Raw genomic sequence first — 27,143 nt, 5'->3', positions numbered from 1 at the left:
AAATGGAGGGCAGTTTGGGTTTAAGGTGGGGCCTTGTTCGGGTGTTTGGGTTTGATCTGCAGCCACCACTTGTGCATAAGTGGGACCCCGATCCTGGCTAGCCTGATTGTTTCTTCATACCAGGGAGTTTCCTCCCGTTACGGTAGTTGAAATTACTACCTCCCCTGTTGTGATTATCGGAGTAGGAGTTTGATCTGCCCCGGTATGAATTGTTTTGTCGCAGGTTGTTATTCCAATTGCTACCCCGACGGAGGTTATTTTCAGATCTTCATGGGGTACTGGGTTCAAACCTAGGTCTTTGTACCCTGACCTGCCTGGCCTGAAAGTTGTCTTGCCTATTTTGGGTGTACCGGGGTTGGAACCTCCTTTGATCCTCCCTGTGGCTAGATTGTGACATGATGTCCAACCTGGCCACAATCTCTGCTGCCATCTCTAGGCTAATGTAGGGGTGGATTAACAGAGCATTTTTAACTTTGTTGGGGAGCTGATTTGCAATAATGACAGTTTTTTGTTGATCTGTCATGCCAGTCTGTATATTATTAAGCAAGTTGACTTGCTGCCAAAAATACGAGAGCGTGGAGCCCTTGCTATGGTCAGTGTACCTACTGTTCATCACCTTAGCTAGGTACGTAGACTTCCACGTATCTGATTGATATGTGGACAGAAACAGTGCCTTGAAACCTGAATATGTATCAAAGTTTCCCTTTACTTGCAAATACCAGTTCTTTGCAACCCCAGTTAACAACTTTGGCAGGTAGGATAGAAAAGCCTCCTCCTGCACACCCAGCAATCAAAAAGACTCCTCAATGTCTGCAAGAAACTGAGAGGCTAGGGACTCGGGCCTTGCAGCACTGAATTTGGGGAGTTTTTCAAGGTCCCCAAACCTGATGGTAGTCCTCTTCCTGTGCTTTAACTTATGCTCTACCCCGGAGTCACTGTCAGAGTCCAAGGAAGCATAAGGGGTGCTGTGGGATTGAACCTTAGGCTTAACTGCCTGTTTTCCCTTTTCCAGTTTTAGCTGGCTAATCTTCCCCTGGTTGCTTTCATATTTTTTCTCAAGGTCTTCAATAGCCTGTTCTAACTTGGCAATTTCTCCACTATTATCTTTTTCCCTTCACATTTTTAGACAGTTTCTCAATTCTATCTAATCTGCTCTGTAATTTATTCAGTATTTTAGTATTTCCCTTTCCTAACTCACCCAAACTAGCATTCACTTGATCACTCTCTTCCTTATTAAGCTCCTCAATACCAGTTACCCTGCGTTTAATAACTTCTAGCTCTTTTTTACTCCTTGCTTCAAAGCTAGTCTTATAACTATTGAACTCATAATCCCTGGCATCCTTTAATGAATTCATGTAGCTAACAGCCTCCCTGTTAAGTCTACCTTCTGCCTGTTGTACCTCCCTAACAATTAACTCTTTGTGTTCTACTTGTGTTTTTTACACCCTTTTTTCTAGCTTGCCTACTTTCCCCCTTGTTACTTCGCATTTCTTTATCTGTGCCTCTATTTTAGCATTAATTTCCTCCCTGGTTGCCTTCATTTCCATGCTTAATGAGTCTAACTTCTCACTATTAGCTTCTATCTTTTCATTTAAGTCTGTTCTTAATAGCCCTATTGCCTTTACCATTTTATTCATGGAGTCCGTAACCATTTCCTTCATGGAGTCCCTGAGTTCCTCTAATGATATTGCCATATTTATGGTTATGGCCTTTCTGTATTCTACAGTCTTTATAAGACTTGTTCTTTGGCGACCCGTTCTTTTACCGATCTGTCCATATGGTACAATGTGTTTTTGAGACTTGTACTTTAGTAACCCGGTTTTTTAGCAATGTGTCTTTATGCTACATACTTTTTTTACGATTGGCCATATGGTAGAAAGTGTTTGTGAGAGTTGTCCTTTGGCCAGTCGTTCTTTTAGCGATCTGTCGCTATGCTACCCAGTCTTTTTACAACCTGTCCATTTGGTACAAAGTGTTTTTGATACTTGTTCATTGGCCACCCATTCTTTTAGCGACCTGTCCACATGCTATCCAGTCTTTTTACAAACTGTCCATATGGTACAAAGTATTTTTGAGACTTGTCCTTTGGCAACCCGTTGTTTTAGCAACGTGTCCTTATGTTTCAGACTATTTTTATGATTGTCCATATTGTACAAAGTTTTTGTGTGACTTGTCCTTCTGCGACCCAGTCTTTTAAAGGCTTGTCCTACAGCGATCTCTTCTTTTAACGGCCTGTCTTTCGGTAACCCAGTTTTTTGCGACCTGCTGCTGCACTGTTTTCTTGATATTTGTCCTTTGGCGACCCTTTCTCTTAGCGACCTATCCTTATGCTACAGTCTTTTTGAGACTTGTTTTTGGCTACCTGTTCTTCTACCAAAGTGTGCTTATGCTACCAACTAGTTTTACGACCTGTCTATGTGGTACAAAGTGTTTTCGAGACTTGTCCTTTGGCGACCCATTCTTTTAGCAACATGTCCTAATGCTACAGACTATTTTTACGACCTGTCCATATGATACAAAGTGTTTTTGAGACATGTACTTTGGCCACCCGTTCTTTTAGCGACCTGTCTACATGCTACCCGGTCTTTTTACGAACTGTCCATATGGCACAAAGTATTTTTGAGACTTGTCCTTTGGCGACCCAGTCTTTTAGCGATCTCTCCATATGCTACCCAGTCTCTTTTCTACATGTCCAAATGCTATAAATTGTTTTTGAGACTTGTCCTTTGGCGACCCGTTCTTTTAGCAACGTTTGCTTGTGGTACCGACTAGTTTTACGATTTGTCCATGTGGTACAAAGTGTTTTCGAGACTTCGGTAATACGAAGTGTTTTTTAGACTTGTTGTTCAGAAACCTGGGCTATTAGCAAGGTGTCTTTATGCTACAGAGCTACAGACTATGTTTACGATTGTCCATATGGTAGAAAGTGTTTTTGAGTCTTGTCCTTTGGCCACCCATTCTTTAAGCGACCTGTCCTTATGCTAAACAATATTTCTGACACTTGTCCTTTTGTGATCTGTTCTTTTAGCGACCTGTGATTGTGACTTCCATTTCCTTTGAGACTTGGTCTTTGGCGACCAGTTTTTTTTTTAGGAACATGTCCTTATGTTTCAAGCTATTTTTACGACCTGTCCATATGGTATACCCAACGGCGAAAGAAATAATAGGCAAATTGTCCATCACTATTTTCATTCAGTCCGTTTTCCAGAATGTAATGATCATGAAAAACATCAATAGGCAGAGGGCAACATCTACTATGAATGAACATAAATTCATTCCTTAAAAGAAGAAAGAGTGTGGTATCAAGCGCAATGAAAATTGTAATAGACAATTTGCATTTCATTTTCTTTGCCGTTGACTGTACAATTTGTATTTGAGACTTGTCCTTTGACAACCCGTTCTTTTAGTGACCTGTTCTTATGCTACAAACTATTTTTACGACCTGTCCATATGGTACAAAGTGTTTTTGAGACTTGTCCTTTGGTGACCCGTTCTTTTAGCAACTGTCCTTATGCTACCTGGTCTATTTGTGGCCTTTCCGTATTCTACACAGTCTTTCTGAGACTTGTCCTTTCGCGACCCGTTCTTTTACCGATCTGTCCACATGGTACAAAGTGTTTTTGAGACTTGTCCCTTTTTAACCCGGTCCTTTGGCAAGGTGTCTTTATGCTACAGACTATTTTTACGATTGTCCATATTTTAGAAAGTGTTTTTGAGAATTGTCCTTTGACCAGCCATTCTTTTAGCGATCTGTGTATCAGTCTTTTTACAACCTGTCCATATGGTACAAAGTGTTTTTGAGATTTGTCCTTTGGCGACCTGTTGTTTAGTAATTAATAATTTTATCCAACTTCAGTTTTTTTGAGAAAACTTGATTATGTACACATTAAATTGTTTATTCTGAATCTTGTCAACAAGTGCAATTATTTTTCTAGGACATATGTATGGTCAATGACGATGCGAAGAATTCTTCACTGGAGCTCCTTGGGTGTTGCGTAGATGGTACAGCACGGTGTTATGGCAAGGTATTGCATACCAAATAGGATAATCTGACAGGGTTTGTGACATTAATTTTGTTAGAATTTTGAAATGCTTTATGTTCAGAGCTTCTGTTTTAATTTGCAGTTCAGGCTTCAGCAGTTTGTATGTCAGAAATTAGTACATGATGTAATATGTAAACCTACTGTGATTTTTTAATTACTGCATGCTTTAGTATCGGACCTTTTTGTCTTAGTTTTATACAATGATAACCTTTTTGTTATTATTATTATATTACTCAGCTTATACAGTATAAAATATTAACTGCTGATGTCCATGGTAGAATGGTAAGTTTGATATCTAGTCAATGTTTATTCCATCATCCATTTCATCATTATTGTGATCAACACTGCAGGTAGAGAAGCTACGTAAAATTAATAGAAATAACTACGCTGCAATTTTACTTTTCGAGAAACTGAATTTCACTGGATGATATATATATATATTTTCTAATATAAATACAAATTATTGTAGGAGTATTAAGCAATTGTTATTTTCATTTCAGGTGAAATGGTGAACTTCCTATTCCATTCAAAGATCTCGATAACCATGTGCAAATGTCCTCAGTGGATGGAAGTTTCAAATGACATCTACAGCTTTTCGGGAGTTTTGAGGAAGGCTTTTGGTGGCTTGGGACTAGAAATGCCAAATTTCAGGTATGGTGGTCACGGCATTATTGATTAGAGTATAATGTGTTATAGTTGTAAGTTTTGGGTAAGGTTGCTTGCTTGATCATTTAGGATGCTGGGAGAGTTTAAAGTTAGTTGAAATGTTGAGGTTCAGTTCCTGGTTACTTAACAGATGACATTTGCCTTAATTGTCATTTACACTTATTGTGATGATTAGGGGGCAGATTTTTGCATATTTGCATGTTTTTTTCCTTAAGGAGAATAAATATGCTCTCAACGGATTTATCCATTTTGCTTTATGTAAAGTTTTATAATGGATATGAATGCATATTTGGTATGTTAGGGCATATTTTTGCTTAACGTGCATATAATTTGCATATATTGGCAATTTGGAAGCAATTTTCATGTAATTGTTCGTCTCAAGTCGTATGCCTACTTCGTCTGGTCATAGGCACTAGTTGGGTCAAAGACATCCCCATATCCTTGCAGGTTTACTGTTTGCTAAGATAGAGAGATAGAGAGTACCCACCCTTTCAACAACCAATGACCTTTGAGAGATGCGAGTCACATTTCCAAATTCCAGCGACAACACTGGTGTCGCATTATTTCAGGATTATCTTTTAATGTGACATCTTGACCTGTCCATATGGTACAAAGTGTTTTTCAGACTTGTACTTTGGCCACCTGTTCTTTTAGGGATCTGTCCATATTCGTGCAAAGTGTATTTGAGACTTGTCCTTTGGTGACCTGTTCTTTTAGCAACTGTCCTTATGCTACCTGGTATATTTGCGGCCTTTCCATATTCTACACAGTCCTTATGAGACTTGTTCTTTGGCGACCCGTTCTTTTACCGATCTGTCCATATGGTACAATGTGTTTTTGAGACTTGTCCTTTAGTAACCCGGACTTTTAGCAATGTGTTTTTATGCTACAGACTATTTTTACGATTGTCCATATGGTAGAAAGTGTTTTTGAGACTTGTCCTTTGGCCAGTCGTTCTTTTAGCGACCTGTCCACATGCTATCCAGTTTTTTTTTCCCAAACTGTCCATATGGTACAAAGTATTTTTGAGACTTGTCCTTTGGCAACCCGTTGTTTTAGCAACGTGTCCTTATGCTTCCGACTATTTTTACAATTGTCCATATGGTACAAAGTGTTTGTGAGACTGTCCTTCTGCGACCCGGTCTTTTAAAGGCCTGTCCCACAGCGATGACCCAGTGTTTTCGTGACATGCTTCTACACTGTTTACTTGAAATTTGACCTTTGGCAATCTATCCTGATGCTACACCGTCTTTTTGACATTTGTCTTTGGCTACCTGTTATTTTAGCAAAGTGTGCTTATTCTACAGACTAGTTTTACGACCTGTGCAAGTGGTACAAAGTGTTTTCGAGACTTGTCCTTTGGCAACCCATTCTTTTAGCGATCTCTCCATATGCTACCCAGTCTTTTTTCAACTTGTCCATATGCTAGTCATTGTTTTTGAGATGTCCTTTGGCGACCCGTTTAGCAACATGTCTATATGCTACAGACTATTTTTACGGCCTGTCCTTATGGTACAAAGTGTTTTTAAGATTTTTTCTTCGGCCACCTGTTCTTTTAGCAACCTGTCCACATGCTACCTGGTCTTTTTATGAACCGTCCGTATGGGACAAAGTATTTTTGATACTTGTTCTTTGGCGACCCGTTCTTTTAGCGATCTCTCCATATGCTACCCAGTCTTTTTTCAACTTGTCCATATGCTAGTCATTGTTTTCGAGACTTGTCCTTTAGCGACCCGTTCTTTTAGCGATTTATCCATATCGTACAAAATATTTTTGAGACTTGTACTTTGGTGAACCGTTCTTTTACCAATCTGTCCATATGGTACAATGTGTTTTTGAGACTTGTACTTTAGTAACCCGGTTTTTTAGCAATGTGTGTTTATGCTAGACTTTTTTTACAATTGGCCATATGGTAGAAAGTGTTTGAGATTTGTCCTTTGGCTGTCCTTCTTTTAGCAATCTGTCGCTATGCTACCCAGTCTTTTTCAACCTGTCCATATGGTACAAAGTGTTTTTATGACTTGTTATTTGGCCACATGCTATCCAGTCTTTTTACGAACTGCCCATATGGTACAAAGTATTTTTGAGACTTGTCCTTTGGTAACCCGTTGTTTTAGAACCGTGTCCTTATGCTTCCGACTATTTTTACAACCAGTCCATATGTTACAAATTGTTTTTGAAACATGTACATTGGCCAACCGTTCTTCTAACGACCTGTCCACGTGCTACCCAGTCTTTTTACGAACTGTCCATATGATACAAAGTGTTTTTGAGACTTGTCTTTGTCTCTCCATATGCTACCCAGTCTATCTTTTACATGTCCAAATGCTATTCATTGTTTTTCAGACTTGTCTTTTGATGACCCATTTTTTTAGCAACTTTTCTTATGTTACCTGGTCTATTTGTGGCCTTTTCTCATGCTACACAGTGTTTTTGAGACTTGTCTTTTGGTAACTTGTTCTTTTAGCGACCTGTCCTTATGCTGCCTGGTCTTTTTGCAGCCTTTCCATATGCTATGCAGTATTATTGAGATTTGTCCTTTGGCGACCCATTCTTTTAGCAACGTGTGCTTATGCTACCGACTAGTTTTACAACCTGTCCATGTGGTACAAAGTGTTTTCGAGAATTGTCCTTTGGTGACAATTTTTTTTAGCGATCTCTGCATATGCTACCAAGTCTTTTTTCAATCTGTCCATATGCTACTCATTCTTTTTGAGACTTGTGCTTTGGCGACCAGTTTTGTTTTGCAAAATGTTTTTATGCTACAAGCTATTTTTACGACCTGCCCATATGGTACAAAGTGTTTTTGAGACATGTACTTTCGCCACCTGTTGGTTTAGCGATTTGTCCATATCGTACAAAGTGTTTTTCAGACTTGTCCTTTGTTGACTTGTTATTTTAGCAACTGTCCTTATGGTACCTTGTCTATTTGTGGCCTTTCCGTATTCTACACAGTCTTTGAGACTTGTTCTTTTACCGATCTGTCCATATGGTACAATTTGTTTTTGAGACTTGTCCTTTCGTAGCCTGGTCTTTTAGCAATGTGTCTTTATGCTACAGACTATTTTTACGATTGTCCATATGGTAGAAAGTGTGTTTTAGACTTGTCCTTTGGCCAGTCGTTCTTTTAGCGATCTGTTCCTTTGCTACCCAGTCTTTTTACAACCTGTCCATATGGTACAAAGTGTTTTTGAGACTTGTCCTTCTGCGACCCAGTCTTTTAAAGGCCTGTCCTACAGCGATCTCTTCTTTTAACGGCCTGTCTTTCGGTGACCCAGTTTTTTCATGATCTGCCGCTACACTGTTTTCTTGAAACTTGTCCTTTGGCGACCCGTTCTCTTAGCGACATCTCCTTATGCTACAAAGTGTTTTTGACGTGTCTTTGGCGACCCATTCTTTTAGCGATCTCTCCAGTCTTTTTTCAAACTGTCCATATGCTATTTTCTTGTTTTTGAGATTTGTCCTTTGGCGACCCATTGTTTTAGCAACATGTCCTTATGATACAGATTATTTTTACGACCTGTCCATATGGTACAAAGTGTTTGTGAGACTTGTCCTTTGGCGACCTGTTGCTTTAGCGGTCTTTCATTCTGCGACCCAGTCTTATTGCAGGCTTTCCATACCCTACACACTATTTTTGAGACTTGTCCTTTGGTGACCTGTTCTTTTAGTGATTGGTTCTTATGCTACACAGTCTTTTTGAGACTTGTTCTTTGGCGACTCATTCTTTCAGCGACCTGTCTTTGTGCTGCCCGGTCTTTTTTTTTTGTTCTTTCCATATGATTCACAGTATTTTTGAGATTTGTCCTTTGGCGACCCATTCTTTTAGCGATATCTCCATATGCTACCTAATCTTTGTTCAACCTGTCCATATGCTATTTTCTTGATTTTGAAATTTGTCCTTTGGCGACCCTTTCTTTTAGCAACATGTCCTGATGCTACAGACTATTTTTACGAACTGTCCATATGGTACAAAGTATTTTTGAGACTTGTCCTTTGGCAACCTATTTTTTTTAGCAACGTGTCCTTACACTTCCGACTATTTTTACGATTGTCCATATTCTACAAAGTGTTGTGAGAGTTGTTCTTCTGCGACCCAGGCTTTTTGTGTCCTTTCTGTATTCTTCAGTCTTTATGAGATTTGTTCTTTGGCGACCCGTTCTTTTACCGATCTGTCCATATGTTACATTTTGTTTTTGAGACTTGTCCTTTAGTAACCCGGTCTTTTAGCAATGTGTCTTTATGCTAAAGACTATTTTTACGATTGTCCATATGGTAAAAAGTGTTTTTGAGACTTGTCCTTTGGCCAGTCGTTCTTTTAGCGATCTGTCCCTTTGCTACCTAGTCTTTTTACAACCTGTCCATATGGTACAAAGTGTTTTTGAGGCTTGTCCTTTGGAAACCCATTCTTTTAGCTATCTCTCCATATGCTACCCAGTCTCTTTTCTACCTGTCCAAATGCTATTCATTGTTTGTGGGACTTGTCCTTCTGTGACCCAGTCTTTTAAAGGTCTGTCCTACAGTGATCTCTTCTCTTAACGGCCTGTCCTATGGCGACCGTAGTTTTAACGGTCTGTCCTATGGCGACCGTAGTTTTAACGGTCTGTCCTATGGCGACCGTTATTTAATGGTCTTCGGTTACCCAGTTTTTTTGCAACCTGTCACTACACTGTTTTCTTGAAACTTGTCCTCTGGTGACCCTTTCTCTCAGCAACCTATCCTTATGCTGCCCGGTCCTTTCGCGGCCTTTCCATGTGCTACACAGTATTTTTGAGATTTTTCTTTTGGCGACCCGTTATTTTAGCGATCTCTATGTTTCTCTCTGTTGATATCCTGATATAAAATAGATTCTCTCTGTATTCAGGATTTCTCAAATAAATAAATAAAAAAATATATGCTACCCAGTCTTTTTTCAACCTGTCCATATGCTACTCATTGTTTTTGAGACTTGTCGTTTGGCGCCCAGTTTTTTTTTAGCAACATGTCCTTATGTTACAATCTATTTTTACGACCTGTCCATATGGTATACCCAACGGCGAGAGAAATAATAGGCAAATTGTCGATCACTATTTTAATTTAGTCCGTTTTCCAGAATGTGATGATCATGAAAAACATCAATAGGCAGAGGGCAACATCTGCTATGTATGAACATAAATTCATTATATACACATTAAATTGTTTATTCTGAATCTTGTAAACAAGTGCAATTATTTTTCTAGGACATACGTATGGTCAATGACGATGCGAAGAATTCTTCACTGGAGCTCCTTGGGTGTTGCAAAGATGGAACATCACGGTGTTATGGCAAGGTATAACAAATAGGATAATCTGACAGGGTTTGTGACATTAATTTTGATGAAATTTTGAAATGCTTTATGTTCAGATCTTCTGTTGTAATTGCAGTTAAGCCTTCAGCAGTCTTTATGTCAGAAAGTAGTACATGATGGAATATGTAAGCCTACTGTGATATTTTAATTGCGGCATCTTTAGTATCCGACCTTTTTCTCTTAGTTTTATACAATGATAACCTTATTATTATTATTATTATTACTATTATATTTCTCAGCTTATACACTATAAAATATTAACTGCTGATTTCCATGGTAGAATGGTAAGTTTGAAATCTAGTCAATGTTTATTCCATCATCCATTTCGTCATTATTGTGATCAACACAGCAGGTAGAGAAGCTACGTAAAATTAATAGAATTAACTATGCTGCAATTTTACTTTTCGAGAAATGGAATTTGACTGGATAATATTCATATATATTTTGAAAGATAAATACACATAATTGTAAGAATATTAAGCAATTGTTATTTTCATTTCAGGTGAAATGGTGAACTTCCTATTCGATTCAAAGATCTTGATAACCATGTGCAGATGTCCTCATTGGATGGAAGTTTCAAATGACATCTACAGCTTTTCGGGAGTTTTGAGGAAGGCTTTTTGTGTCCTGGGACTAGAAATGCCAAATTTTAGGTATGATTAGAGTATAATGTGTTCTAGTTGTAAGTTTTGGGTAAGGTTGCTTGCTTGATCATTTAGGATTCTGGGAGAGATTAAAATTAGTTGAAAAGTACCCACCCTTTCACCAACCAATGACCTTTAAGAGATGTTTAGTCACATTTCCAAATTCCAGCCACCACTGGGGTAGCGTTATTTCAGGATTATCTTTTAATGTGACATCTTGACCTGTCCATATGGTACAAAGTGTTTTTGAGACTTGTCGTTTATTAACTCTGTGTTTTAGCAAGGTCTCTTTATGCCACAGATTATTTTTACGATTGTCCATATGGTAGAAAGGGTTTTTGAGACTTGCCCTTTGTCAACCCGTTGTTTTAGCAACGTGTCCCTATGCTTCAGACTATTTTTAAGATTGTCCATATGTTACAAAGTGTTTGTGAGTCTTATTCTTCTGCGACCCAGTCTTTTAAATTCCTGTCCTACAGCGACTTCTTCTTTTAACGGCCTGTCTTTCGGTGACCCATTTTTTTTCCGACCTGCCGCCACACTGTTTTCCTGAAATTTGTCCTTTGGCGACCCGTTCTCTTAGCGACCTATCCTTATGCTACAAAGTATTTTTAAACTTCTCTTTGGCTACCTGTGCTTATGCCAGCGACTAGTTTTACGACCTGTTTATTTGGTATGAAGTGTTTTTGAGACTTGTCCTTTAATGACCCATTCTTTTAGCGATGCGTCCATATGCTATACAATCTTTGAGACTTCTCCTTTGGTGACCCATTCTTTTGGCGGCCTGTCGTTCAGCAACCCACTGTTTTTGCAGCCTTTCCATATGCTACACAATATTTTTGAGAAATTTCCTTATGCTACAGACTGTATTCACGACCTGTCCATGTGGTCCAAAATTTTTGTGAGACTTGTCCTTTGGCGAGCTGTTGTTTTAGCGGAATTTCCTTCTGCGACCCAGTCTTATTGCAGCCTTTCCATATGCTACACACTATTTTTGAGACTTGTCCTTTGGTGACCCATTCTTTTAGTGACCGGTTCTTATTCTACACAGTCTTTTTGAGACTTGTACTTTGGCGACTCATTCTTTTAGCGACCTGTCCTTATGCTGCACGGTCTTTCTTCGGCCTTTCCATATGATACACAGTATTTTTAAGATTTGTCCTTTGGCGACCCGTTCTTTTACCAATCTGTCCATATGGTACAAAGTGTTTTTGAGACTTGTCCTTTGGCCACCCATTCTTTTAGTGATCTCTCCATATGCTACTCAGTCTTTTCTCAACCTGTCCATATGCTATTTTCTTGTTTTTGAGTTTTGTACTTTGGCGACCCATTCTTTTAGCAACATGTCCTTATGCTACAGACTATTTTTACAACCTGTAAATATGGTACAAAGTGTTTGTGAGACTTGTCCTTTGGCGACCTGTTGTTTTAGTGGCCTTTTCTTCTGCGACCCAGTCTTATTGCAGCCTTTCCAGACGCTACACACTATTTTTGAGACTTGTCCTTTGGTGACCCATTCTTTTAGTGACCGGTTCTTATTCTACACAGTCTTTTTGAGACTTGTACTTTGGCGACTCGTTCTTTTAGTGACCTGTCCTTGTGCTGCCCGGTCTTTTTTCAGCCTTTCCATATGATACACAGTATTTTTGAGATTTGTCCTTTGGCGACCCATTCTTTTGGCGATTTCTCCATATGCTACCTAATCTTTTTTCAACCTGTCCATATGCAATTTTCTTGTTTTTGAGATTTGTCCTTTGGCGACCCATTCTTTTAGCAACATGTCCTTATGCTACAGATTATTTTCACATCCTGTCCATATACTACAAAGTGTTCTTGAGACTTGTACTACTTTGGCCACCCATCCTTTTAGCGACCTGTCCACATACTACCCAGTCTTTTTACGAACTTTCCATATGGCACAATGTATTTTTGAGACTTGTCCTTTGGTGACCCGTTCTTTTAGCGATCTGTTCATATCGTACAAAGTATTTTTGAGACTTTTCCTTTATTAACCCGGTCTTTTAGCAAGTTGTGATTATGCTACAGACTATTTTTATGATTCTCCATATGGTATTAAGTGTTTTTGAGACTTTTCCTTTGACCAGCCATTCTTTTAGCGATCTGTCCATATGCTACAAGTTGTTTTTGAGACTTGTTCTATAGAAACCCGGTCTTTAACAAGGTCTCTTTATGCTACAGACTATTTTTACAATTGTCCATATGGTAAAAAGTGTTTTTAAGACTTCTTCTTTAGCTACCTGTCCTTATGCTACCCAGTCTTTTTGTGGTCTTTCCTCATGCTACACAGTATTTTTGAGACTTATCCTTTGGCGACCCGTTCTTTTAGCAGCCTGTCCTCTGGCGACCTAGTGTTTTTGCGACCTGTCCATATGGTACAAAGTGTTTGTGAGACTTGTCCTTTGGTGACCCATTCTTTTAGCAACCTGTCCTTCTGCGATGCAGTCTTTTTGCAGCCTTTCCATGTGCTACACAGTGTTTTTGAGATTTGTCCTTTGGTGTCCCATTCTTTTAGGGACATGTTCTTATGCTGCACAGTCTTTTTGAGACTTGTACTTTGGCGACCCATTCTTTTAGCAACCTCTCCTTATGCTATCCAGTCTTTTTAAGAACTGTCCACATGGTACAAAGTATTTTTGAGACTTGTCCTTTGGCTACCCGTTGTTTTAGCAACGTGTCCTTATGCTTCAGACTAATGTTATGATTGTCCATATGGTACAAAGTGTTTGTGAGACATGTCCTTCTGCGACCCAGTATTTTAAAGGCCTGTCCTACAGCGATCTCTTCTTTAAACGGCCTGTCTTTTGGTTACCCAGTTTTTTCGCGACTTGCTGCTACACTGTTTTCTTGAAATTTGTCCTTTGGTGACCCGTTCTCTTAGCGACCTATCCTTATGCTACAAAGTCTTTTTGAGACTTGTCTTTGGCTACCTGTGCTTATGCTACCAACTAATTTTACGATTTGTCTTTGTGGTACAAAGTGTTTTCGAGACTTGTCCTTTTAGCGATGTCTCCATATGCTACCCAGTCTTTTTTCAACCTGTCCATATGCTACTCATTGTTTTTGAGACTTGTCCTTTTGCGACCAGTTTTTTTTGCAACATGTTCTTATGCTACAAGCTATTTTTATGACCTGCCCATATGGTACAAAGTGTTTTTGAGACTTGTACTTTGGCCACCTGTTCTTTTAGCGATTTGTCCATATTATACAAAGTGTTTTTGAGTCTTGTCCTTTGGTGACCCATTCTTTTAGCAATTGTCCTTATGCTACCTGTTCTATTTGTGGCCTTTCCATATTCTACACAGTCTTTATGAAACTTGTTCTTTGGCAACCCATTCTTTTACCGATCTGTCCATATGGTACAATGTGTTTTTGAGACTTGTACTTTGGCTACCTATTCTTTTAGTGACCTCTCCACATGCTTTTCATTCTTTTTACGACCTGCCCATATGCTACAAAGTATTTTTGAGACTTGTTCTTTGTCAACCCATTGTTTTAGCAACGCGTCCTTATGCTTCAGACTATTTTTGTGATTGTCTCATTAGCTGAGCACGTTGGTTGGTTGGCTCACAACTTCAACACTAGAGGTGGAATGGAAATAAGATGAGACAGTGTCGGTCTCATTTGCATGTTATAAATGCCTGTCTCATTCTTGGTCTCCACTATGTGGTGTTTGCTTATAGCAATTATCATTTTAAAAGCTCCACCACATTCTCCTCGTTGAATTCACGAGGAGTTTTGCGTCAGAATGTACCAGACGCTCTGCTGTCGACGTTGGACAGGTAAAACTGGCAACGCTGCTTCCTCTAGTGGGAGAACATTTTAACTCAACGGAGAAAGCCACGGCTGCAGGCGAGGTTTTCATCCGAGAGAAAAGCAGTGGCAGTTGTGGCATACATACGAAAGGAGCTCTCTTCTCGTTGTTCGCACACTGGCGAAGGTGATCGGATTTGACCGTGCCTTTTGACTGCTGATTTCGACATGGAATATTAAGTATTCTTATATAATTAATTTTGGTTTGAGTTAATGACTGGTCTGTTTTAGTTTACTATGATTTTCTGTAATAGTTTGAATTATTCATTTTATGCATAGAGACTTAACCACTTGCCTGACACATTATTTTCCCAAAAATGGTCCATATTTTACACATTTTTTTATTTTGTGTTTGTAATGTACCGATATCGGCAATTAAGGAACAGTAAGGAAATTCTATGTTTGGGGTCAAATAAGGTTACCAAACTATTCAAAAAACCTACATAGTTATTAACCCGAGTTAACTCGTACATACATGGAAAGTACTACAAATGTTTCAAAATAGCATATAAACTGTGGAGAATAAAATGTCTTCACATTTTAATGTTGAATTCCAAAGAGACAGATCCAACAGATGAAAGAAAATCTTTTTATAATACTTTTTGCCACGCTTCGTTGGTGTGGCGTACGAAGCAAGATGCTGATCAACACCATCCATTTTGTCGTTGTAATGGACCACCACTCGTGGTTTAATTTTTGCTTTGTGACGTTTTGTTATAGTCATCATTTCAACAGAATGGATGGTTGACAACAATGTCACATCCTTCTTATCTTTCCATTTCATGACTGTCACTTTGCTGCATTGCAACCCTACTTCTTCACCTTTCTTCAATTTGGCTGTTCTTAGAGCCTGTGGTACATCTTTCCTACTGCATTTCAGTGTTCCAAATACATTAGTCTTTTTCGAAATGAACAGATCTGCAAGTTGTGGTGAGTTATAATAATTGTCCATTGTCAAACAGTACCCCTTTCCCAACAAATCTTATACCAAAGCAAAGATTTTGGAAGGCGACTGTACACCACCACACCTATCTGTATCTGTCTCGTCAGTACACACACTGTCCACTGTTGTATCACTTCCACTCACGTCCATTTCCTCCTCCTCCTCCTCCTCTATACTGTTGTCTGTAAGCTTGTCATCACTCATCTTGTCATTCTTCACACGATGCAAAACACTAAAACATGAACAGAATGTATTCACAACACAAAAACGCTCTGTAAGTTTTGGCACTACACTCACACAACGACCACAAGTACCACTGGAAAGGTGACAACTATGTAGTGTCATGGGAATCCGGTAGATGGCAGCAGTACCTCGACAAGCTATCTACACCTTCCATCTAGTGGCTAAAATGGGAATTAACACCTTTTAAAGCTCAAAGGTGTTCGGGTAGGCAGAAAAGTGCACTGCAGTTGCACGATTTTAACGAGATAACTCGGGTAAGTAATATGTAAAGCAAAAACAAATTCTGAGTTAACTCGGGTTAATCAGGCTATTATATGGAATTAATATATTCCATGCAACCACAGTACAGTCTAAATTCAATAGCTTGATTTCTAGAATATCTCCAACAAAAGAACAGAAGGCTTTCCGATCACCTAAACCGCGCTAATGCCAGAAATTTATTTAAATGTGTGCTTATCTTCGTATTATTTTTAAGGGTACATATGGTAAATGAGTTATTTATTAAGCATGTGTGTTTTACTATTTTCTACGTACAGTTATATTTGTGGAGATGAATTTGTCAGTTGTTTGGGGAAAGTTACGAATTGTACGGGGATTAGATTGTTACAATAAATTGCCACAAAATTGAAGTTACGACGTTTTCTAACTGTTCTTATTTGTTGATCAATCATTCCATCTATCTATTCTTTTTTTGACACACATCTTACTGAAGTAATAATGAGGGAAAAGTGCTATGTTACATATTGGATTAAGATTAACTATACAACCCTCTTGTTTTGTTCATGTTGAGATTGGATCCGTTTTCGTGGCTAGACAACCACGAATACGGAAACAGATAGCTAATCGCGACTGCTAAACAAAAGGGGAATTATGCTGTATGCTTGGGATCGGGTACTTGAGATCCACAATATTTTGTGAGTCAGCATAAGGGGGGCCAAAACTTGATATCTCTGTGGTTTATAGCTGGACATTATATTTCGGATGAATGATGATTTTGCCACAGAGGTAATAAATGGTGGTTTTTGAGTAAAGAGAGAAAAGGGTTGCGGGTTTGTGTATTTTCTTACAGGTCTAGCTTTGACATTAAACCTTTTTTATCTTTTGCTCTAAGTTTGGCCAATGCTGATGTGCAGTGGTCATGGGCTTAGTGGTTTAAGAAAACCTATTTTGTAATTTATTTTTTTTTGCTTCCAAAATTTTACCACTTGGTTTGAATGCCGCGACCACATCACAACTATCTGCTCTTTCCACCAACATCTAGGTCTCCCCTTTGGCCTTATTCCCACTCCTTGTGCATTGTAAGCTCTTACTGGTAGTCTTTCTGCATCCATTCTCTTCATGTGTCCGAACAATCTCATCTGTGCCTGATCTATCCTGTAATGAAGCTTCACCACACCCACTGTCTGTCAGATCTCCTCATTCTATCCCTTCTAGTCTTCCCTAATATACTCCTTAAAAATTTCATCTCCACTGCGTGCATCTTTCTTTTGTCTCTCTCTGTCATTGTCCATGTGTCTGCTCCATACGTAACTATTGGCACATAGTAAGTGTTACATATTACCTTCTTGTATACTTTTCCAAAAAAAAAGGCTTGAACATGGTTATCTTCAAATTTGTGTCATGCAGAAATGAAAAATGATACAATTTATCCTTTTTTATTTGAAAGAGCTACAACTCTATGTTAATAATACGAACTCAATTTTAGGAATGGTTTGAGAAACTGAAAAAGAAAATTGAAAGTGGCAAAATTTGAACATTTTACCAGTACTAAAAATAATTTTCTAGAATAACAAACACAACTGCTGCACTGAAAGTACTCTAGAGATTTATTTATAGTATTTTATGGGAGTAATGAAATTAATGCTTTCAACAATAACTTGTCCATAATATTAGTGGGCAGATATTGAAAAAAATAAGATTTTCACACTTTTTGAATCGCACTATTTCAATAGTTTAAGTTTAGGGAGTAATCTTCCATACTTGAGTTGAAGTTGATCTTTGAAATTTATATTACTATACTAAAAAGAAGTGTTATGTATTCATTTCGGTAGCCGCTGCCACCACCCAAGTCAATAGAACATCATATACACCAGTTTTATAGACAAATGAGTATTTCATTTCAGTACATTAATTTGCTTGTATATTTCTTTCCTTGAAATATGAATAAAATTGATGCACAATTTTAACATTACATTCATCATTTGTGCAAATAACTTTACATGCAAAGAAAATAATATTCTTGTTACTGCTTCATTTGGCAATAAATGCCAATTTTGTTAACTTTTTACTATAATAGCCACTTTCTTGTTTACAGAAGATCCCAAGTGACAACAGCAATATGACGACACTTCGTGACAATGGATAAATTTAGGAGCTGCACTTCCAACTTCCACTTGCTACTGGTTTCATTGCATCGCTACTGGTTTCATTGCATCACATCTGAAGGAAGGATTGAAAAGAAGTGCAAGATACATTTGTTAGCTTAAGCAAGTAAGTTTGAAATTAAGTAACAGTGATTTAGGGAGAATTCACACTGAAGTGACAGGCAACATTTGATGCTTGGAGGATTTCACTAATTGTGGCTTGTTATACTGCTATGGTGTGAAACGTTGCTGCTGATTGGCTTGTTCCCAAGCATGATGTGTTGCTTCGGTCTGAAATCTTCCTTAGTGAAATTAGTTTTAGAGAACCAGTCGAGCATAGCAGTCGGAATTTACACCTCAAAAGATTTTTCTAAGCTCAGAATTCATTAATATGGCAGCATACCGTTTGAACTCCAACTAGGATTGGTTACATTTGAAACCGGTAGATCTCTTCATCAGACAAAGCAGTGCAGTGAAAGTGAACACATTTTGTGTGTTCAATTTTAAAACTGAACTTTCTGTGAAGTTTTAAGCACTGGACCATATCGTGTTAATCTCAATGAAATAACCATCATCACGTTTTAAAGTAAACTGAAAAATTGATGAGGTTTTCTCGGACAATCAGCCAGGTGATTTCCAGATAGGCTTCCAAGCTTTCGAGAGCTAACGTCACTTCCATCTTCAGGGATTCAAGTGCAGAGAGATGTCAGGGTGAAGTTATACTGTATGTATTTGGTGTGGGAGGGGTATGGTGTAGGTGGCGAACCAATCAGGTGGTGTTTCTTCGACGTACTATTGCTCACCAGGCTGGGTCCACTTCAAGTCCCGTGTCCCTGTTGAGGTTTTTCTTCTCCCTGTGAATCGCTATTGCTTTTTTGATGAAACGGTCCCAGTAATATGATGATTTATTGATGATCTTGGTGGTTGTGAAGTCAATTCTATGGCCTTCCTGGATGGAATGTTCTTCCAACCCTGATTTTTCGGGATGAAAATTCTTGATGTAGATGGCATGTTCTTTGCAACGCTGTTCTATTGACCTCCCCGTTTGTCCAATGTAGGCTTTACCGCAGGAACAGATGATACGGTAAACCCCAGGTGTCCTGTGCTAGGTCGTCTTTAGGGTTTCGAAGTCTGGTTCTGACTTTCGATGGTGGTTTGTGGATCGTCTTGATGTTGTGTTTTGAAAGAATGCAGGTGATGACTGCAGAGAGGTTACCAGGGTATGGGACGATGGCTATCTTCTTGTCTTCTTGGTTATCAGCTGGGTCCAGGTGAAAGTGAAAAGTTTTTCAGAACATGGTCAGGGTTGCTCAAACTACGGCCCTCTCATCACATCCATTCATTTTCATATAGCCTGCCATAGTACTTGCAGGTTCTGCATATAAAATATTTGGATGCCACTGATCTACACATTTTGAAAGATAGCATCCACTAATGTTAAGAGAGCGATTGTTAAGACAGTGGGAATAATAATAATAAAATAAACTTGTAGAGTTGTATTAATTAATTAATGTGCAAATGTTCTCTTCAGATTTGATTTTTGTCTGATGCAGTTGTTTCATGATAATCTGTGGAAATGAGGTTTATTTAACTCCTTCCTTTGGTTGGTGAATATGAAACAAACTCTTCCTCCTCCAATCAGCTCTGCCATATGAGACAAACTGCATTGATTAGTTGACACATTGTTAGCATTTTTTTTGTAAACAGAATAGGCCGAATCCATCTTCAGACAGGCAGAGGGATGGGAATCATCGTCTCTGATTTTCCTGAAATTTTAATGTGAAACTGTGAGACAATACGTATTTTTAATTTTTTTTTTAAATTTAATTTTCACTCGAGATATAGCTGTTCAAAGTTACCCGTGTGGCAGACATTTTGGATCTGTCAGTTTTTTTAAATTCCAATATCTTCTCAACAGAGATAAATGGATGAATCTTTTTGTGTTTTGAAGTATTTGTGTTTCTACATATTATAAACAAATAATATCTCCAAAGCCAGCATTGGAACAGCAATTGAAAAATTAACAATTTTTTTTTAAAAAAAAAGTTTATCTCAAAAACACCATGAGGCACTGGTAATGGAAGAGTTCCAATCCAAGAAGAGTCCATGCTCTCAGTGCAGATAATGCGGATGGGAGAGTGGTACTTGGCAATCTATGCCACATGGATAGATTGGACAAATAGCTGAAAAGAATACCTTGTGCCTACACCAGACTAAACTTTGTGTACATGGATACATAAAAGATGAAGTTTACTGGACAAATCCAGCAAAAGTTGTTGAAGGCAGTGATTAAACGAGAATATGTTATAATTTCGAAAGAAATTATTCTTGACGTTGGCGATTCCATTTCTTCGCATTTCCAGCAGTGCCTGGACCGAACGGTCATCAGTTTGAAAACAGACATTGACAAGGAAAAATTATTCATGTCGATAGATTATTTTAAATTTTGAAAGTGAACTGTGTCTTAATAAACACTGGTGTTATAAAACCAAACTAGTTAGTTGAAACATCACGTTGTTAAGTGTTTATTATTTTTATTTTTTACAGAAATAGAGACTGCCTTGTTTGTATTGTTTTTCTGGCATGGAAACAAGGCTTAATTGTGTTACCTCAGGCAGAGCTTCCACTCAGGATTTGTGGATGTTATTGTCCATTATTTCTCATGCAACAAATACCAGTGACAGTAGGTGCACTCTTGATTGATCTTTGTCAAAACCGTACACGTAAAGTAAAACGTTCTGATAGAAGGTGAAAAATCATGGGAGGCATCCATGTACATATTTCTTCATGTAGCTTCTGAATTATAACATGTATAACACTTACAATTGTTTTTTTTTGGGGGGGGGGTTCAAATTTTGGAAAGCTTGCATAAATAGGATACATTTTATTTTTTAAGCACAAAATGTGTTTAAATTTGCAACTTCAAATGCATGAAAAAATGTCTTCAGATCATGTCACTGCACACATTCATTTTTTTTTTTACAAAAATTAACATTATTTGGTGTTGTGTTTGCTCTCTGTCTATTGAGTTGAGATCAGAAGACTGTGCTGGTTATTTCATTTGTGCCGCCAAGGTGCTCTCATCCACCTTGTGCCAGCGAGGAACCTACATAATGTATTTTGTTGTTTGATACATTGCAAGAAGAATGGGACTAGGCAAGGGGGAACAAGCTTTATGCTGTCAAGCCCACCATTAGTGGACGGTGTTACTCCCTCCCTTCAAGAAGAGGTCATCTTAACATGACGTCGAATTGGACACTTATGTCTCACCCATGGTCATTTGCTGTAAGGGCTGGACCTCCTCTGCTGCGTCATGTATGTAATGCTGTTTTAAGTGGTCGGCATATTCTTATTTCCTCAAAGTTTTAATCTTCCCAAATATTTATCGTCCCTGTTGGGAGGAAATGACAAGTGTTTTAACAAATGTTTATAGCTTTTTGAGAAGAGCAGGCATCTTACACTGTTTGAGGCAGTTTTTACTCTTTACAACCTTGCACAATTTTGGCCTTTCTCAGGGGGCTCTTTGAACCCCCTTTTTAAAGAATTTTAGATAAGAGGATTTTCCTCCATGTAGTTTGAAAGCTGCACCCAAAAATTTTAACTCTATCTGCAAAGTCAGCTACAACTACTGAAAGATGAATCCATAAAAATTCAAACAGTTCGATCCGATAGGTCCATGCAACAGGCAAAATATGTTGGATGTTGTCATCAGTACAGTAGTCCCATGTGTGCTTGAGTTTTGGGTAAATATGTTTGTGAAGGTTAGACATTTCTCGTTCCAAGATAGTCATGAGAAGTACATAAGCACGGGTCATTGAGCAACATGGTGCAAATCTGAACTTCAGACTTCTTATTCACCATATTCTCGTTACCTTTGTTATGCACAGGCTAATCGAGACTGGACTTATAGTTTAAAGTGGGATCCAAACCACCATGTGCCTCCACTGGGTATGAAGTCTGGGATGGGCCTCTCTGTTGCATTGTAATCAAGGGGTCCCGGGTTCGATACGTGGTGGAGGAACATAGTGGTTCAAATATCACTTTAAACCAGCCAACATTAACCTACTGGTGCATGAAGTGGGCTTAAAAACTCAGAAGTGAATGGTCATCACTGATAATTACGTAAAAGGTTGTAAATGGTTGTTAAGTTTCACCATATCAAATCAATTTCTCCATCCTTAATTATATAATAACTGTCAGTATTTCATTCACAATAACCTGGCAACAGTTTTACACAGTACAAATAATGCATCCATATTTAGTTTGTTTCCTTTAATAGAAAATGTTGGACAGTTTTGTTTACAACACTAATGATAGGAATTTACCCTGGCTTCTTGTAAAAGTGTCTCTTACTCGATTTACAATGTCTGCGAAGACTGATGGTCTGCAAGTACCTTTTCTATGTCCGACACTTCCTGTATCCTTAAATTGCTGATATCAATGTTTAACGTGGGCCTTACTTGTACAGAAAATGTCTTTTGAACAGTTATTGCAGATTTGGTTTCATGAAACCAAAGAATGCACATACCTCTCTCTTGAACAGTAGCCATCTTGGTACTGAGGTTTCCTACCTTGCTACCATGGCACCCAGTGGTGAAGATATAGTAGAAGCAATGCATGCAGCTTGCACTATTAAAATATTATTTAATGTACTTAATGTTGAGTGGCTTATTTACTTTCTATTGCACTCTATTTCGGAAAATTTCACGGCCGCAAACTCCCTCAGCAGCACGTTGGCAAGCAGCATCTCCTCTGCAGCAAACCACTTATAAAAGCTCTGCTTTTCAGAACTTTTCGGCTTCTCTCAAACAGCCGAGCTAAGCAGAAAGCACACACTAATAGCAGAAAGCATATAACTGTTAATATGACCTCGAAGATGAATATTTCCTTTATTATAAACACAGAATTATTTAAAGAAATGATTATAACTGTTCCATATTTGATGTAGAAAAAGTTTAAAGCATTACTTTAAATTTTCCCGATTTGTAAAAAGTGTCAATAATGTTGACGTTCAGGGATTAAGACAGACGTGGTGTCCCCGGCACTGCAGAACAACTGGCTGTTGTCCACCTTACACCTCTCATATCTCAATTTGCAATGCCACGCCAGTGTTGACAACTACCAAATAATTTACACAATGTTTATGCTGAGTTTCCATGCAAACAAATTCAATAAACTGATGTTTTTTCCCGATAAAACTTATGTAAAGAAAAGAATGAAACTATTTTTATTAATATGATATATTATTAAAAAAGAACCGGCACATTTTCTTTAAGTTGTAATCACCTATTATTCCAAAGCTTAATTAATATTAAAGGTTGGTATCTCTTTTCTGTTAGTTTCAGAGTTTTTCGGAACATTTTTCATTTGTATGGGAGAACGAGTGAAGAGAAGTTAGTGGTCTCTTTTGTTTGGTGTGTTGAGAATTTATCAAAACAAACATGGATATTTCAAATTGTGTAGGGGAAGCTGTAAGTAATAGCAAGTATTTTATTATATCAATAATTTGAACTAAGAATCATGGCCATTGAGAGAGGAATTGGGGATATATTATTTTTAATAAATTGGGGCAATGGGCTGTATAATTTATTTACTCCACCCTACCCCCCTTTTCGGAGTACTGCATTGCTTGCCTTCTTCTTAAGACCAAGCTTCGCCACTGATTGCACCATGTATGTTTGGTTTGGTCTATGTCGACACAAACACTTTTGCAACAAAAGAAAGGCTGCTTCAATGAAGTGCTTGGGGAGTAAAAAATGGTAATTGACCAAATGTAGGTTTCCAGATATTGAAAGTTGACGTTTCAAACAAAATCTGAGTTACAAGTTTAAATAAATTTCTAAACTACAGCAAATGTGATTCACTTGTATGTTTGTCACATTTCATCCTAATTATGTTTTTCTGTGGTGCTATATGCAATTTGTTTGAGGGTTGTTCAAGGAATTGTTGTAGTTACCATACTTTACATGCAAAGACATTATCAAAATGAGTGATCAGATACCACTTTATTCAAGCTGACTTATGATGTCAGTTCACTAATATTTTGATTTATACCAACCATAATTTGTAATACAAAAGTGAATGGCTTTAGTAATTTTATTCAATAAACAATAACGTGAGCTACTTGTTATAGGCTCATTCCATGCCAAATCAACCGAGGTCTGAACCTTGGCATCGCAGAAATGGATAATTTTTGGTGCAGTGGTAGTACCAGTAAAGTTGACGAAAACTGCCAAATTTCAGATTTTTTCGGGTCTAGTTTTTAAGTTAGACTTTCAAAAAAGCAAAAATCCAAAAATTTGACGACATATTCAAATCTTTGAACAGCTGTAGATCAAGAACTATTTGACCTAGAAAGCTCAAATTGGTGTCATTCTATTCTGCTTTTAATGAACTTTAATTTCAAATGCAACATGACTGTGGTATTTGAATTTTGTAATTTTTTTGAAAAAAAAATGTAGGTTTTGACGGCAATGGGTTCATATGGAAATTATTTTTTTTGTATTGTAATGTGTGCGAAATTTGCTAAATTTGTTGACTTCCATGTTAAGACAACAACTATATGTTGAGTGGTTGATGTTGAAGTCTTCATATTAGTCTATTTTATAATTTTTGGAGTACAAATAACATGAAAATACCTAAAATTTATCACTTTTAATACCAGGCAAGCAAATTGAAATTGTATGACGGGAAGTCATTAAAAAACAGGAATCTTATTCTAAACTTCATGGAGATTTATGCACAATGGAAATTTGTGTTTCGGCACTCAAAAAGGTTCCTTAGCAACACACCATAAAGGTGCCTTGACGATCGAGCAGTATGCATCTGCGCAGTAGCACGTACAATATAGTCGCTATACGGTTGACTTGCACCGTAGAAGAGCAAAGAAGTGTTATTATTTTTTTGTGGTCAAAGGAAGTGAAACATTCTTAAATATACAGTAGAGTGAAGTTCAAATTTCTATGTGACTACAGGTATTCATATTAGTATATGGAAAGTATATGCTTCTCGACTAGATCGCAATTCATATCCAAGTACAAGAGTAAAATTTATTTCGAAACTGCCATCATTAACACTGCTGCATGTAAACAGTGGTGTTTACAGTAGATACCACATTTTACATGAAATGGAATATTTGTTGCCATGCTCAGTTTTACTTGCATCTGCATCGGTAATTTCTTCATCCTCCTCATTCTTTTTCGGTGGTACACATTCCTCGTGACTTAAATACTCGGGAACTTTCTGAGACATGTTGCATCTCAGTAATTGCCGTTTCGCCGCCATCTTTGCTACTTACCATACTGTACACAAAGCAACTGGTAGATACCATGACTACCAACATGTCTAGCTCTGTCATATGTTGACGAAACGAAACACTACGAGTACAGTTTGACTCCATTTATGATAGACTACACTATGCACTGTGCTACTCAACAATGACCAAAATGTCACTTAGCATGTTTTACTCCCAAGCCCTTCATATCAAGATGCACTCAATAATTTGTAACCACCCTATATAATGACACTGTGTGATTATCTGTAAAGGAAATTAGTTTAAATTTTTTGCAGTATTCCGAGATCACACTCCAAATGATAAACAATTTCAGTTTCCAGGTTCAAACTTCCTGTGTAAGTGACCCTTCGTCAGTTTGTATTCACAGTTGAGATTAGAATTGCAAAAAAAATAAAAAAAAATCAGTGTTTTTGAATAGGTATTTTTTTCTCGATAAAAAGCTGCTGTTTGGGGGAGGGGGCATGGAAATTTTGTCCTTTTTATCAACTATGGCTAGCTTATTTCACTTGCAGTGTCAATTGTGAGTTTAGAGGTTCATAATGATATATTTTGCAACCAGATAGCATGGTGTAGCAGCCAAGAGACAGATATTTCCATTACTTTGAGTTACTAATTTGTGTTTGCCTTGTGTGTGTGAGCCTATCAATAGCATAGTGGTTTGTATTAATTTTAAAACTGAAGGTTCAGTCCTGATTACCTAACAGCATAAAATGGACTTAACAAAAACTTTCACGAACTTCAATATCAAAGTATTAGGTGTTTCAAGACTATTAAAACATCGCTGTTCATAATATATATGCAGGAGTACACCTATTACATGAATGTGTGTATACCCCATTTAATACTTAAGATCAGTATGCTACTACAAGATTAACATTTAATTTAGCCTGTAGAGTCCAAAGCTACTTATTTGATTATAGGAATTGTAGCTTTCCTGGCGACCTGATTCGAACAAGTGTTCTTTGCTTACCAGCCATGTTAAGCCGATGCTGGCTTCTAACAACAGGGAATACTTATTTGATTACTGTTGTTGGGAAAATGAAGACTTGTTCATTGAATATTTAATTTTGCACACCCAGTCACATGCTGTGAATGAAACGGCATAAGATGCTCTAAGACATTGTAATATTCCATGGACACCAGAGGTCCCAGGTTCAAATCCCAGCCTTGGCTTGGGTGTTCTTTGTGTCCCTTCATCAATATCATGGCTCTTCATCTTTGTGATAGCCAAAAGTGGCAGAAATGAGAAGTAAAATTAACTAAATCAGTCAGTCAATATCCCATGGATAAATTGTGTACTCAAAGCACTAATCATTCAAAATTACTGCCTTTGGCCTGGTCCCATGTGTGTGTAATGCCTTCATGGATAGATTAGATTTGTTAGGATTAGTCCTCTTAGCATAAACCCACTGCAATTTTTGGAGGCTTGACCAAGAAGGTATTATTTCAGGGTGGCTACTCACTGTAAATTCCAGGAATTCTGCGTGAATTTTTTCTTAGACATGAAAAATTGCAACTCTTATTAATCCAAATCCCATTGAATTTATACATATTTGTAAATGCCCTGAGGCAAGTTTTTCACAGTTTAGGTTTTATTTTTAAAGGAAGGAAAAGAAGAGAGAGCTGCGTGGAAAATAAATCAAAATTCTCTCAATCTGTTTGCAGAACAATTTGTCTGACAAGATACTCTATGTGATCAGAAGTATCCGGACACCCACCTGAAAATAAAGTACAAGTTTGGGCAACCCTTCATCGGGAACACTGGTAGTCAATACAGTGTAGGCCCACC

General features: G+C 37.9%; 1 long non-coding RNA gene across 1 annotated transcript in view; it reads left to right on the top strand.

Moving 5' to 3' along the window:
* The window catches only part of LOC145982967 (uncharacterized), a 45,916-nt gene that overhangs the window by 15,359 nt on the left and 3,414 nt on the right, over window positions 1-27,143 (top strand). Inside the window, exons 2-6 of the long non-coding RNA XR_014441213.1 lie at window positions 3,936-4,057; window positions 4,544-4,694; window positions 9,929-10,018; window positions 10,539-10,689; window positions 18,012-18,187. This is a non-coding gene — a long non-coding RNA (uncharacterized LOC145982967). The remainder of the gene's footprint in view (window positions 1-3,935; window positions 4,058-4,543; window positions 4,695-9,928; window positions 10,019-10,538; window positions 10,690-18,011; window positions 18,188-27,143) is intronic.

This window comes from Lepisma saccharinum, unplaced genomic scaffold (genome assembly GCF_977018435.1).
Source record: "Lepisma saccharinum unplaced genomic scaffold, izLepSacc3.1 HAP1_SCAFFOLD_501, whole genome shotgun sequence".
NCBI lineage: Eukaryota > Metazoa > Arthropoda > Insecta > Zygentoma > Lepismatidae > Lepisma > Lepisma saccharinum.
The sequence above is the reverse complement of the archived record's forward strand: the minus strand, read 5'-3'. Positions and strand labels throughout refer to the sequence as shown.